Raw genomic sequence first — 15,706 nt, 5'->3', positions numbered from 1 at the left:
GGTTGGAGAGTTGTCTCATTGGCACTCATACCACATCTTCCTATATCTATATATTATGAATACCATCCCGGCATGATTCAGTCTTATATCAATCAAATCTTATGGTATAGAGACTGATATATATTATGAAGCAACAAATTGAAGATGTGCATTTTTTTATAATACGTTTGTTTAAAAGTTAAAAGAAAACAGTTTTTTTTTGTGAACCATCAGGTGTGTATTTTGCCTTAAACTCGGATGAACTTATTTTGACACACGAGTTTTACTTTGATGACATTTTTAAAACAACACTTTCTCTTAGTAAAAAGGTCAACAAATTAAATAAGATTCATTGCTTGGAAAATTGACAATGGTTTATATACTGTTGATCAAATGGTGAAAATATTCAACATTACTTCTGTTTATGATAGTTTTATTAAAGCGTTTAAAATCAGATAATGACCTAAAATGAATTATTACACACTGTCTATCTTAGATGAAGGATACCAAGCGGACAACCAAGCTTTAAGACAAGAAGAAGACACACAACATGGTAAAAAGACAGAATTAAAACGTCTACAAAAGACTACACAGAAAATTGAATAAAAAACTCCGCCGAATTGCGGCAAACTCATGTGATTCAAACAGATCCGTCGTCCACGCTTTATCTTTGAGAATAACCGGGTTGTTCCTAGTAACATCTGTTGATGAGAGAATGATATCAGATAAGCAAATGTATATTATCTTACTCTAAGGCGTCTTCTAATATATTTGGTCATTTACTACTAATTATGCAACCCCAAAACATGAAAGATTGTGAATGTTGTAAAGGAAGACACTGGCAAAGGACAAATGATAGACCAGCAAATAAAAGGTAGAACTAACACTGTCAAAGAACATATTCTGACCAAGTCACTCATACAATTCATGAAAGTCCTTCGGATTTTCATATATTTGTGAGTGAATTTACCCAGTTAACACATCCTTAATTTGCTTTTTAAAGGCTTAACATTGAGAAATGGAGAATGTGTCAAAGAGACAACAACCCGACCAAATAAAAAACAACAGCAGAGGGTCACCAACAGGTCTTCAATGTAGCGAGAAATTCCCGCACCCGGAGGCGTCCTTCAGCTGGCCCCTAAACAAATATATACTGGTCCAGTGATAATGAACGCCATACTAATTTCCAAATTGTACACAAGAAACTAAAATTAAAATAATACAAGACTAACAAAGGCCAGAGGCTCCTGACTTGGGACAGGCGCAAAAATGCGGCGGGGTTAAACATGTTTGTGAGATCTCAACCCTCCCCCTATACCTCTAACCAATGTAGAAAAGTAAACGCATAACAATACATACATTAAAATTCAGTTCAAGAGAAGTCCGAGTCTGATGTCAAAAGTAACCAAAGAAAATAAACAAAATGACTTGTCTTCCCATGACATATGTAAAGACGTTTAATTCTCGCTATAGCTTAATATAGAAGGAATATTAATATAATCCGTTGTTTTCCTCTCATAGTTGATGTTTTTCTTATGGTTTTGGTTTTAAACTGGGATTTGTTTTCGATTAAATGAGTTATGACCATTGCACAGGGTATACTAGTTCTGTTGTTGCCTTTTAGCCAAACTTTCCTTCGTATGGTAATGTTAAAAAAAGCGCTGAAATGTCAAAACTCCTTCATCAGATATACATAAATCGTTAGTCAAAATAAGCTTTTACTTCTCCTTTCGTAAAAAAAAAATACATACTAGGAATTTGAGCATGTGATGATGTAATTGTTTGTATAATCTAACCATACCGGTATTGTTTCAAAACCAAAACTGTGTATGATTAAAAGACCTGTTTAAATAAACTAGAGGCTCTCAAGAGCCTCTATCGCTCACCTGACTCTACTTGGGTTTTTGAAATCATATTAAAAAAGATCAAATTTGGCTACAAATTAACAACACTTGGCAAACACCTGATTAGGAAAGGAGAATTCACCCTAAGTTTGGTTTCATTCAATTCTGTGGTTCTCTAAAAGAAGAAATTTGTATGTATTTCCCATAAATCCTATGTTAAACTAAGTCCCTCCACTGGCGGCCATCTTGAAAGTTGGATTGACGACAGAGTAACAACACTTGGTCAGCACCTCATAAGGAACATGCATGCCATGTTTGGTTTCAGTCCATTTAGGGGTTTTCTAAAGGAAGTCATTTGTATGCATTTCCAATAGGGTCCTATGTTAAACTAAGTCCCCCGCTGGCGTCCATCTTGGACGATGGATCGGCTACAAAGTAAAACACGTGGTCAGCACCTCATAAGGAACATTCATACTATGTTTGGTTTCATTCCATTCAGTGATTCTCTAAAAGAAGTCATTTGTATGCATTTCCCATAGGGTCCTATGTTAAACTAAGTCCACCGCTGGCGACCATCTTGGATGATGGATCGGCTACAAAGAAACAAAACTTTGTCAGCACCTCATAAGGAAAATCATGCCATGTTTGGTTTCATTCCATTTAGTGGTTCTCTAGAAGAAGTTAAAAATGAAAATGTTTACGCCGACGACGACGGACGACGGACGACGGACGCCAAGTGATGAGAATAGCTCACTTGGCCCTTTGGACCAGTTGAGCTAAAAAATATATAAATGAAATTGTTATATAATTATTTTTCATACATATAGAAAATGAAAATAAGATTAAAACCACAAACAATATGGCATAATGCATAATCCTAACAGACTTACAAAACAATCATCATTACTAAATGCCTCAGAATTGGATGTGTAGTAACAGTGAAAAATTGTGTAACAATGCACTCGACTAAACAGACATATTGGGTAATGTTAGTAGGTCACGCTCGGTACCAGACCAGACGGCGTAGATGGTAAACAACAAAGTAAGACAGGGTAAAAACCTCGTAAATTAGTTGAGACACAGACACATCGTATATATAGATCAAGCTGTTCGCGATGTTGTCCAAGTACGGATAGTAATTCTTACTCTTTCATCTATACCTCTTTTGAAGAGGTTTCTATATAAGGAGCACACTCTTATATATGAAGTCTGTAAACTGTAAACACGAACGAGCATAAACCTAATGTATGTAACAACGTATTTGAGATTAACAAAAGAAATCTCTGTTTTACTGAAAACAAATTTACACCAGGATAAAATTATTATATGCAACAAAACTAGGTTATATCATCGGTACTAGGACAGTATTATAGTATTAATGAATGGGTGTTTTTATAATGGCCCTGTTATATGTCCAAGGTCTGTAATAATGGTCGAGGAAGTCTGTAATGAACCTAAGCAACGCCGAGGGCCATAACAGACATCCGAGGCCATTATTACTGACCGAGGACATATAACAGGGCCATTATAAAAACACCCATTTCTTAATACATTTATTAACCAACTGAACAAAAGTATATGTGTTGCTACCAACTTGATGTACTCTCTTACTCTTTTAATGACAGTTTAGTTTGAGAAAAATAATTTGTACTTCACCAAATATCCAAGATATAAAGTTTGAAGAAGTTATGTGTTGAAAAACAGGATGAACAGTGATCCCTTTATATTGTTCTTTATAACTCTTTAATAGTTTGTTGGTGGTTAGGCAGCAACCATTTGATTTTCGGGGGGGGGGGGGGGGCTATGGTTTTTTTTTGGAAAAAAAAAAGTTTGTTTCAAGTTTTTGGAGAAAAAAATAATTTGTTTTTGATTCTGAGAAAAAAAAATGTTTGTTTCACTCTCAGCTGCCAATTTATGTAATGCTAAAATTAAAAGAAAAAAATTGTTTTCGACTTGTCGCGAAAAAAATAGATTGTTTTCCAGAAAATCAAATGGTTGCTGCCTTACTAAATTAAACAAAATACAAAAAGGTATTATACTCTTTACAACTTAATTTTATTATTGCATGGGCTTAATACAGACAAACTGGGCATTAATACAGGGCCATTACAGAAAAACAGGGCCATTACAGAAAAAACAGGGCCATTACAGAAAAAACAGGGCCATTACAGAAAAACAGGGCCATTACAGAAAAAACAGGGCCATTACAGAAAAACAGGGCCATTACAGAAAATATGTAATTTTTAATAAATAGTCATTTTTGGCAATAATGTACTTAGTTGGTTAATAATAGTAAATATTAATCAACCTGTAATTCAGTGGTTGTCGTTTGTTTATGTGTTATTCTTTAGTAGTAATATTCTTTACAAGGCACAAAAAATGTCAGCATTCTGCCTTTAAGCTAGCCAACCTTTAAGCAGACTTATTCAGAACGGATATAGTTACAATATTGTTGTTATGTTATTACAGGTGACATATTGTGGTTCTAATATTGATTCACTGATAGGATATTTGCACCGGAAAAAAATTCTACAAGCAGTTGTTGGCATGATACGGGTTATGTTCCTCCCAAATAATTTAAAATGGTATGATATTAAACCCCCAATGAGAGGAATTGTGCTTGATTTCATATGATGAAGACCAGACTTGGGGTAATTGTAATTGTAATCGTTAATCAGCTGTAATTGATTACAATTTTTCAAGTAATCAGTGTAATCATTAATCAGCCAAAAATCTGATTACATGTAATTTAATTTAATCAATTACTTTTCAAAATACCCTGTAATCATGATTACTTTTTGATTACATTCTGATTACAATGAAAAAAATCTAAAGTTGTGTTTTTGGTCATTAAATGAACCTCTTTGTTCATATTTGATAAATTGTTCACATACTAAAATGGTTTGGTTACTTTAAGCTTGTCTACTTCAGTAAAAAATAAACTGTTACAGTATTGAAAAGTCATCATTAGCCTAAGCAGAGACATATAATACAATTATATACCTTTTATCTTGGTAAAAGATATTGTACATACATGTATATTCATCGTTTTATAATGATCTTCATATTAATATTTGATTATAACTGTTATATATTCAAGTAATACTTTTCTTTAACCCTGAATTATAATCTTTTGTTAATTTTTGTGATTTTTGTCAACTTTGAATTGACAGGTAGGAGACTAATTAAGGTTTGTTTTTATTGCAATTACCAATTAAGTATAGCTGTAGGGAAATATATATGATAAAAGATAAATCAGACATGAAAATTTATCTAATTAGCACAAACTAAATTAAAAGTTGGACAAATATGTTGTTTAAACTTTTTTTTGTATTTGGACTGGACGTGTAAAATGCAATGGTTTTTAGTACTTTAATACATATTGTTTACAATTTGATTAAACATTTCTATTAAAATTTAACATAGTTTTAACTGGTACAAATGTAACTTTATTTCATCCATATTTAAACTTCCATAAACTGCAACTTGGAATACATACAAATTATGAAAGAGGTCAGAAGACCAACAAAAAACTCTTGATTATGATATATCTTTATTAAATTTAATTCAAAATAATTTAGAGAACATTGGTGATAAAGTGTAATGTATATATATGTAGTGAAATTTGGTGTTTATTTAAATAGATGACGTTTAATTTGAAGTTTTCATTTTATAATTGAACCAAATAAAATACGTTCTCAAAAATGCTATAGTTATATTAAAAGTTTATTCATCCACATCATTCAAAATTTTTGTTTTTAAATTCATTGTAATCAGATGTTATCATGATTACTTTGCCAATGTAATCATTAATTTAATCAGATACTTTCAGAAATGATGTAATCATTAATTTAATTTAATCGTACAAATGACAAAGTAATTGTAATTTAATCAATTACATTGAAAGTAATCGGACCCATCTCTGATGAAGACAATCATTTTGATTGAGGTTTGTTTTTTTAACTAATCTGACATCGGACTCGGACTTATTTTAAAATAAGTTTTACTATGCGTAATGCTGTGTGTTTGTGTTTTGCTAGAGGTATAGAAGTAGGATTGAGATATCACTCAACATATTCAACCCCACCGAATGCTTGTGTCTGTACCAAGTACCTCTGGGCGTTGTAAGTCTTAAATGGTTTTAAATTGTAGTTCATTTATTTGTTCTGGGGTTTAGTATGACGTCCCTTTTAATGAACTAGTTATCGCTGTGTTGAAGAGCCATTGGTGACCTGCGGCTGTTTCTGCTCTTTTGTCAGGGTGTTGTCTCGTTTGCACATTCCCCATTTCCATTCTTAATTTTACAAGTATGAATCAATGAATGGAGAATATTTGATTGCATTAGGTTCTCTTCAAGCAGTTTGAACATTTATTGATATTTCATTTCCCGCGCAGGAACAAAATTTAATTTCCTTATTTAAGTCGCCATTTCCTTGCTTGAGCAAATCATCTTACCAAAACGATTAAAATAAAACACAGACATTGTCCTTGAAAACTAGTTTTTCATTATATATTACTGTTTCCGGACTTTTGTGAACAACGATGAATATGTTTCAATTTCACTACCTTTCAGTATAGGTATAATTGACTTATGGTAAATAATCTAATTTGTCATTGTAACTTTTAATCTTGTTATCTTTGTCTTGTTGTAGTTAAGATCTGTTAAATGATGATTGATGCTGTCTAATTACCGTCTCCATGTCGATTTTATAAGTACAGTTCATCGTAGGTGTAAACAGTATATATTTGAATAAAAGGCAATGTAATTAAATCAATCTAGCACAAAAAAGTATCCTTAATAAGTAGTTTCATGTCATTATTTAAACGTAACAATGGAACAGCGTGGATATTGTTTCAAGCTCTAAATGCCATAGAATATAGAAAAGGCTTCAACGTTTCTTTAAATGTGTAAAAAGTGAATTAACAAAAATACCGAACTCCAAAGAAAATTCAAAATGGAAATTCTCTGATCAAATGACAAAATCAAAAGCTCTTACTCATCAAATGAATGGAAAGCATCTGTCAAATTCCTGACTTGGTACAGACGTTTCCTTGCATAAACAATGGTTGGGTAAACCTGGTATTATAGCTAGATAATTTCTTACTTGAATGACAGTTGCATACATTTCTATTATATTTACAACAATGTGTGAATAAGACGAATTTACATAACAGGTATAAATGTCAAAAATAGGGTTAAATCAGTCATTATTGTGTTATAATCTAAATCACTATAAAAACTAACAAATATGTCAAAATGTCAATGTGTCGCTTTTCAATTAATAAACAAACATTGTCCTCGCTGAGGCTTTACTTTTCATATGAAACAGTTTGTTACATAAAAAAACATCAAAATGAATGTTTCAAATCTGTAATATGTTATTCGTACAATGGTTGATATGTTATAACGTATGATAAATGACAGGATTAATGGACTTCCCTCATTTTGAATAGTTAATAGAGATCAGTACTTTTAATACTTTGTTAATGGAACATAAAAAGTTGGAACAATGATGAAATTGCTTTTCTCCATTATATCTATCAGATAATACGTTTTCAGACTGCCTCCACCAATGAAAGTGCCCACCATAATATGAGTCAGGAGCGATGAAAAATGAAAGCAAAAAACCAACAAGCTATCAAAATATCTTAATACTGAAAAATTCGAATGTTTAAACAATGTCATCAACATTTGTTAATACAAAATACGACATGCATTACCATTAATAAAGAATCTTGGCATGAAAATTGAAAAGATACCATTGTTATCAAATTCTAAGTGTTAAAAAAATTAGTATATATCAGACATACCCTTTTGATAATAACGTATTAAAACTATTACCTTCATCCAAAAATTGAATAAGTCTTCTTGTGGCAATTTTTAAAGATTTTTCGCTTGTTTGTTCTACTTTCTAGCTACTTAATCAAAACTTGTTGAACTATACCTTATGGGTATGAACTCCAGTGTAATATAATCAAATCAACCACAGTTAGTGTTGTACTGAATTATTCTTAATATGAATCAATTGTGGTAAAATCATTTGGCTTTTTTCCGAAGTATATTTTAATCTTTAAACAAATATTCCAATTGCAAGTACACAAAAAAAATCATACTATATATATCAACTACTTTATCTAAAAATTACAAAAGTTGAATACGCAAGACAATCTAGATAATATATGTTGTTTTATATCACACAAAAAAACTTTATAACAGCACCAGTGTTCACGCTTTGCAAATATTTTAAACATTTTAATATTTTTGATGGTTCAAGTATATTGACGAAAGGCCGATTTTTATTTTTATTTAAGTGTGTTTGGCATGGTAAAATTACATTTATGGTACCAGTTTTTTGTCAGCACCACATGCGCATTTCGACAATGAATGTCTTCTTGACCCACATATGTTATACACAAATATTAGTTTGGTCTTTAATAATGACAATCCCTATTATCTTTGTTTCCTCGTGTAGCTCTGCTCCTACAAGAACTGACGAGAAAAAGGAGTATAATTCTGATGACTGATCTAATACTTCTTCATTTAGTATCGTAATCATCTTTTATTGATGTGTAAGTATCAGATGATAAATAACCCAATACATATCATGTATATTTCGATAATTAAAACAAACATTTAAAAATGAAAATCATAGTTAGTTTCAAGATCAACATGTAGAAAACATCATTTACTGATCATATAGTCAGACCGACGCATTGTAAGAATTATAACAGTTTGACTGATTATGATATGTATAAAGGTGACACTTTTTAAAAGATATGTTTTATATTTTAAATTTTGTGATTTATTCTGTAGAACATTAGCATAAATTCACACTCATAGCCATGTTCATTTCGTTACTTTCGACACATTGTAGTTGTCACACTAGTGACTAGACAATGTTTTCCATGGTTATATTTTTTCTAGGATGTTTAGTTACTTTTCATTCAGTTCTACCTGTATCCTCAGAATGTAAGTATGAATGTATAACTTTCTATGTCGCGTTTCTGCATGTATCGGTAGGATATCTTGCAAACTTCATGAGTTTTCAATGTTTCAATTGATTCATAAGACGGGAAAGTGTTCGGTTCAATGGCATATCTGATTGTGCATGGACTATAAATAAAAAGTGGTATAATGTATCATCAGATCAGCAGCTTGGGAATGTTTTACTGCCAGCATGAACATTTGAATATGGTTTTTTTTATATAAAACTTGAATTGATAAAATCAAAAAATCGGTTGTAACTAAGGATTATATCTTCTTCCATGTAAGCGCTGATTTAATTCCCGATGTTACTTTTTTCGCATCACGTCTCAACTCTAAGTATATTACATTTGATTGTTTACGGTATGTTAGCTTCGAGTATCACTATAGATTCATTATTTGTCAAATTGTTCATCTGGCGTAAAATTTTGTTAATTTGAAATTGGTGGAAAGGAAAATAAGATATAATATATATATTGGTTTCTTACCAATATATGTTTTTTGATTTTTTAAGGTCGGTTAACTACTGTTGCCTTAGTTTATGGTTAAGAACATGTATGATGAAATCGTCCTAAATACACATGTCATGATATGCTCATTGGTGGTATCGTTTATGTGTATTCATTATAATTCGTTGGATTATAAAAGCAAATATGCATATCATTTCACAATCTGAAGATATTTTCATTTTGTTTTTTTTTTAATTCAACATTTCACATGCTATATAATGTCCTTCAAATGTAATTTTTTTTCATGTCCTTTAATTGCAGTTGTCTACAGGTGCACGTGTAAGGAGTCTTGTAGTGAAACAGAAATAAACTCTACAATCACATGTGGACAATATGTTTGGTGTTGTAACAAAACACTAGAAGAGTCAAACGATGACGGAAATGAAGGGTCAAACGATGAAGGTAAAAGCAATAAAACAGTTATACAAAAAGGAAAAAAAGAAGAACGTTCCGATTTTTCAAATGAAGATTCTATTGATCCTGCTAATGATACAATCAGGAATGAACAGGGTAGTTCAGACATTGACAGTCAAAAGGATCAAAATTATAACAAAAGTGAAGATCATAACAAAACAATACATCGTCACAAAGCGGTTGGAATTTTTCAAAGCCCTGAAACAAGTACAACTTCCATCTTAAGAAATGGTATCAAATATACGTTTCCTACTCAGAAATATCCTCAAGTGAAACCAATAATCAGTGATTCAGACAAGCTGCAGGATAGAGTCACATCGTTCAGACTTTTTGTTGACAGATATAAACATCCTTCATATAGTTCTAAACGATGGTTTAGAAAGGACCCCGTCTGGCATAACTCATTCGGTTCAATTCAAATGCCATTAAACAACGATAATAGTTATCGACTATCTCAGAGTGATGGGGATATATTCAATGGAGACCTGCATCATCCGACTGTTTCCGAGGAGTATCAGGATGCAGTGTGGAACTTAATGAAAGGTGAAATACGGAAATCTCGCGAACCTTCATACAGACACCCATTCGAAACCGGATACGGTGTTACGTTAGATTCTAGAAACGAAAATCTAAACTTTTACTTTAATAATGAAAATGGAAAAGAATCAAAAGATATATCATTGATTGATATCTTAGATCATCAGATAAGAATGCCAACTCAAATACCGTTTTCGACTACTACGATCGCCAAGAAGGACATGTTCAGCAACAAAGATCATCAAATTCCACTCATTATACACAAAGAGAGTGTATGGACTGATTATTTCAGAGATCTAAAGCTGAAACGAAAACGGCGGGAAAAAGAAATTGAAGAACGTCACAGACAGTCATTGTTGCATGAGTTATTTCCCCTACAGCAGACATCATCCGTCAGTATGCCTAATATCATGTTTCCTTTTCATCAAATTATGTCAATGAATCCGTGGATAAAACCTAAAATAATTCCAAAATTTCCAAGGAAAAACAAACTTTCTCCACGTGGTTTTGGTATGAAACCATGACATTTTGCATAATGAGACAAACACAAATTTTCGAGGAAGCGTCATATGCAAGTAGTAAATACTGTTTTTCCAGATTACTTCGTTTCCGCTTACAAAAGGCTGCGGGTGCAAATCAAAAATATATGAGGTGGCCAAACTTACTAGATGGTAGAGTAACAATGATTTTGGTGTATATATGAAAGACCCATGTTGACGTCCAGTCTCTGGTTGATTTCTTCAATCGAACTTCACATTTTCAAACCTCTATAGTATCGACGTTTAATGTGACGTCATGTATTACCAAAGCAATCTCCGTTTGATCGGAGTCTCAAGATGACAAAAGCAGCTGTTTCGTTGTTTTGGAGATGTGTTCTTTACGAAATACCTTTCTGGTATAAATCATAAAACAATCAAGGACAACAAAAAGGGACAGCAATAACAAAAACAAAAACAAAACTCTTAGTTTGCGTGGCTGTACAATTCATTCTTGATCTAGGACATGATGATTAATTTTAAATCCGTATAACGCTATTTTCAACTATATAGTTACTAGTATATAATTTAGTATTCACAACTTTTTATATTTTGCAACATCTTTATTTGTCGTTTTATTATATTTTCATAAATATTTCGTTCGACAATTTTTTAACACCTGTATATAAACAGTCATCATAATGAAAGCATTCAATCAAACTCAATTCTACGTATTGATAGTGAATAAATTACGGAACTTAAAAATCAGAAAATAATGACAGGTTCGTGTTCTTGTTTCTGAGATATACTCAAGTGAAAATATTGCGGGAAATTCTTCTCTCTAATTACATAGATATTTGTTATGTTTAGAATTGGCACTTTTTTCTTTTAAATTTTATGAAAAATTGGTGAGGATTTCATATGATTTTCATAAATGGCTTTTAAACTATTAGTATATAAATATTATAAAAAGGGTAACTAGGAAATATTTTTATTGGCATTGCATGGATAGAATCAGAGGATTCAGAACAGACTATCTGCAAAAAGGTCAAAAGCAAGAGTAGCGAACATCTTTTAACTCAAATATGACTTAACAGGTTGTTCTTACAATGTTTGAAACTGAGGCGGAAGATAGCACAGTGTCAATCAAAATTTGACTTTCGTCTCGAGCTGATGTTGAAGTCTCGAGGTGATACCCGGGAATTTATGGGAAAAAACATGTATTAATCTGTTTATAGCAGTTTTCTTAACGAAAATGAAAGCTAGGAAACTTACAAAGGTTGCGTTCAATATCGTAGCGGCTACGTAGATTTTTTTCTACTGAACGATAGAATTGAGAATGGAAAGGGGGAATGTGTCAAAGAGACAACAACCCGACCATAGAGTAGACAACAGAGTAGCTAGCCTAGCTACTATCAATATCTATGTAGCAGCTAGGCTAGCTACACGTTAAATAGTCATAAATCTACGTAGCCCTATGTAACTGCTACGATATTAAACGCAACCCTGTAAATACGTACTTTTTTCGTGGATACACAAAATACACAAAATAAGTGAGAGGGTTCGGAAAGTGGACCTCCAAGATGATGGCATATGCTTAAATGTAATACGTACTCGTAATTCAAGGAATTGGCATAAGATCAAAACAGTAAATAATATCCGACATGTCCAAACATTTACAAAAAACACACGGACATTGATTTAGAAGTTAGATACACTTTCATATTAGAACGCATGCATGTGCATGTATCAAGGAGCTATAAGTTGAGTTGCCGAGAAAAGGGTTTAGACAGACAGACGTTCGTATATAGATAAAGAGTGGACCACGGGGATGTGATGAAAGCCATTATTTCATTAAAAAAAAGTTTAGTTATAATTTTAAAAAAAATAGTACGTAAACATCGAAACACCTGGTTAAATCATTATAATATAACATTGATAACAAATAAATTAAGAAATAAAAAACGTCAAGATCAAAAGAATTACATATTAATAAATAAATTATAGATAATAATTAATGCATAACGAAGATAATTTACAAAATTTAATCAAATTCAGTGTATTGCAACGTGTGAGTTTTTCATTTAGTATAATATTTCGAATATATGCAGCACTATTATTCACATAAATCATTTGTTTAATTTTCATCTGCTTTCATGTGGTTAACAATGCGAAATTTTATTTATCTTTTGTCAAATGAATTCCGAACTTAATAAGTAATTAAAACTGATAAGCAATAAATACTACAACCAATGATAAAACCAATACAGCTATATATGTTCTGTTCATTTGGAACTTAGAATTAGCATTTTGTCATTCGGAACATTTAGTTCTTCTCCCCATTCCGGTGTCCAGTTAGGTCCGTTACTTTTTTCGTCCTTAAAATTTTATAAAATGACACCACATAGTTCCTTTGCCGTTTTTGATTTAGCCGTTTCACACTGTTCTGTTGGCATGATAACATCACTCCGGCAAAATGATGGGATTTGTGACTTCATCATATTGACTCCTTGACAAGGCCAATGTGTTGTCATAGCGACCGAATTGTAAAGGTCTTTTTTCGATTCAATGTCTTTTTTGGACGCCCAAATTGCAGGACCCATGCAAGACAGTACAACAAAACGCCATCGATCAGGGTTTTTACGAACTTCAACAGGCCTTACATTTGCATGAATTAATCTTGAGTCCCATAACACCATTTCTGTTTACAACCTTTTTCTTTGAACCACTCAATATTTTCATGTTTCATGTGGCAATAATTGTTGAAACTACTTCTGAAAGCCGCCTTTTTATTTTCGTTATAAAACTCACCGATGAATTCGTGTGAACCTTTTAACACATGGAATGTCCAATCATCTTCGTCGGCTGTCTCTAAGTAGAGGCCGCCTTGGTAAGCATGGAGACCTATTCTCTGTGTATCCTGGTCACAATGCAACCAGTGTTAACCCGCACGTGCAAACTCTTCGTCACTTGTTTCAGGTGGTCGCCCAATTGCAATGGCATCAACACTTGACAGAAGTTTTTCTGTGTGCCATAATTCGCGGAAAACTTTCTTTGTTGCCAACCGTGCTTTCCACGTGGTTTCAAAGTTGCCAGTATTGTATCTTAGAAGCAGTGAATGAGTGGTGAAAGGCCATTCGTCCTCGTTAAATCGGGATAACCAAGTTTTATATTCATCTATCCATTTATCACATTGTTTTTCCGTGACGACATTTTCTATTACAGTGTAACCCTGGTTCTTTAATTCTTGTCGGTGTTTTTCTGTTACATACATCTGAAACAAGAATATTGATTTGGTTTGAGGTTTTAAACTCTTAAAAACACTCTATGGGTTGTGTAAGCGTTCATTAAAAACAAAAGGACGTAGTTTTACTGCTAGCTAATGAGTCTACTTTTCACCAGAGACCATTTTTTTTTAATTTTTGCCTTCTTATTGACTTCTATTATTCAAAAATTAATTAACAAGAATCATTCGCAAAATAACGATGTTAAGTTTTCTAGAAAGTTAAGCGGTTCTTGCTAAATTGTATTTTTAACATTCACAAACATTGAAATTAACGAATATGTGATTTTCTAAAATCTAAATGAGTCCTCGTCTGTGAAGGAAAGATATTGATATTTTACAAAAATATTATAATATATTTGGAGCAAAAGACAACGAGGGAATATTTCTCACTAAAGTATAACAAAATATATATATTTCCATAGCAAACATATATTTATGTTAAAAGAATTGTAAATACATAAAAAGACCAGTGAAAAAATATTGGGTTTCAAACGCCAAAAGCACAAAGAATGGATTTAACAAGAGACATGGACACTGATTGACAACAGGAAAGAGCTAAAGAAAAAGATCTGCAACACTCACTCTGATAGACTAAAAGATAGACTAATGGGTCAATACTCCAACTGTAACAAGGACGTTAAGAAAGCCACCAGAAAAGATAAAAAAGATTTCACCGAGGGATTGGCTCTGGAGGCTGAAAAAGCTGAGTCAGGGCAAAGTATGGGCGACCTTTACCAAATTACAAAGAAACTTTGTGGTCAAAAAAGAAACACCAACATGCCAGTAAAAGACAAACAGGGTAATCTAATAACATCTGAAAAAGAACAAGAGAATAGATGGAATGAGCACTTCAAAGAAGTATTAAATAGGCCAGAACCAGAAACAACAGCAAACATACCCATAGCAGAGCACGACCTTGAAGTAAATATAGAAATTCCATCAAGATCGGAGATTATCAGAGCAGTAAGGAGTCTTAAAAACAATAAAGCCCCAGGAAACGATAAGCTATCAGCAGAGCTATTTAAATCAGATCCAGCCTTAACAGCAAACATTCTTCACACACCATTCAAAAAGATCGCAAAATATCAAGATACCTAAAAACTGGTCAGAAGGTAACATCATAAGACTGGCTAAGAAAGGCGATCTCACAAACTGCAATAACTGGAGAGGAATCACCTTATTACCAATCCCAAGTAAAATTTTCACCAAAATACTAATAGACAGAATTAAAACAGCAATTGACAACAAACTCAGAAAAGAACAGGCAGGCTTTAGAAAAGAAAAGAGTTGTTGTGATCACATATTCGTGCTACGAAACATCATTGAACAGTGCACAGAATGGCAGAGACAATTGATAATCAACTTTATAGACTTTGAAAAAGCCTTTGACAGCATACACAGAGAAAGCTTATCGAAGATTTTACAATGCTATGGAATACCAGAAAAAATAGTACGACTTATCGAAATGTTCTATACAGAATTCAGATGCACTGTGGGAACTTCATCAGACATCAGCTTTCTAGTAAAATCTGGAGTTAGACAAGGCTGTCTTATGTCTTCCCTTCTATTCATAATAGTTGTCGATTGGGTAATAAATTCCACCATCAGTAACAGTAACAAAACAGGCATTAGGTGGACTCTTTTTAGCTACCTAGAAGATCTGGACTATGCAGATG

General features: G+C 32.6%; 1 long non-coding RNA gene and 1 pseudogene across 1 annotated transcript; one reads left to right on the top strand and one right to left on the bottom strand.

Annotated features, from left to right (window-relative positions):
- Positions 1-8,698: 8,698 nt before the first annotated feature.
- LOC143057654 (uncharacterized) lies at positions 8,699-11,399 on the top strand. The gene is made up of 2 exons (XR_012972776.1): positions 8,699-8,793; positions 9,579-11,399. It is a non-coding gene; the product is annotated as an uncharacterized LOC143057654 (long non-coding RNA).
- The window catches only part of LOC143057653 (uncharacterized), a 43,774-nt pseudogene continuing 38,778 nt past the window's right edge, over positions 10,711-15,706 (bottom strand).

This window comes from Mytilus galloprovincialis, chromosome 13 (assembly GCF_965363235.1).
Source record: "Mytilus galloprovincialis chromosome 13, xbMytGall1.hap1.1, whole genome shotgun sequence".
Classification (NCBI taxonomy): Eukaryota; Metazoa; Mollusca; class Bivalvia; order Mytilida; family Mytilidae; genus Mytilus; species Mytilus galloprovincialis.
The sequence above is the reverse complement of the archived record's forward strand: the minus strand, read 5'-3'. Positions and strand labels throughout refer to the sequence as shown.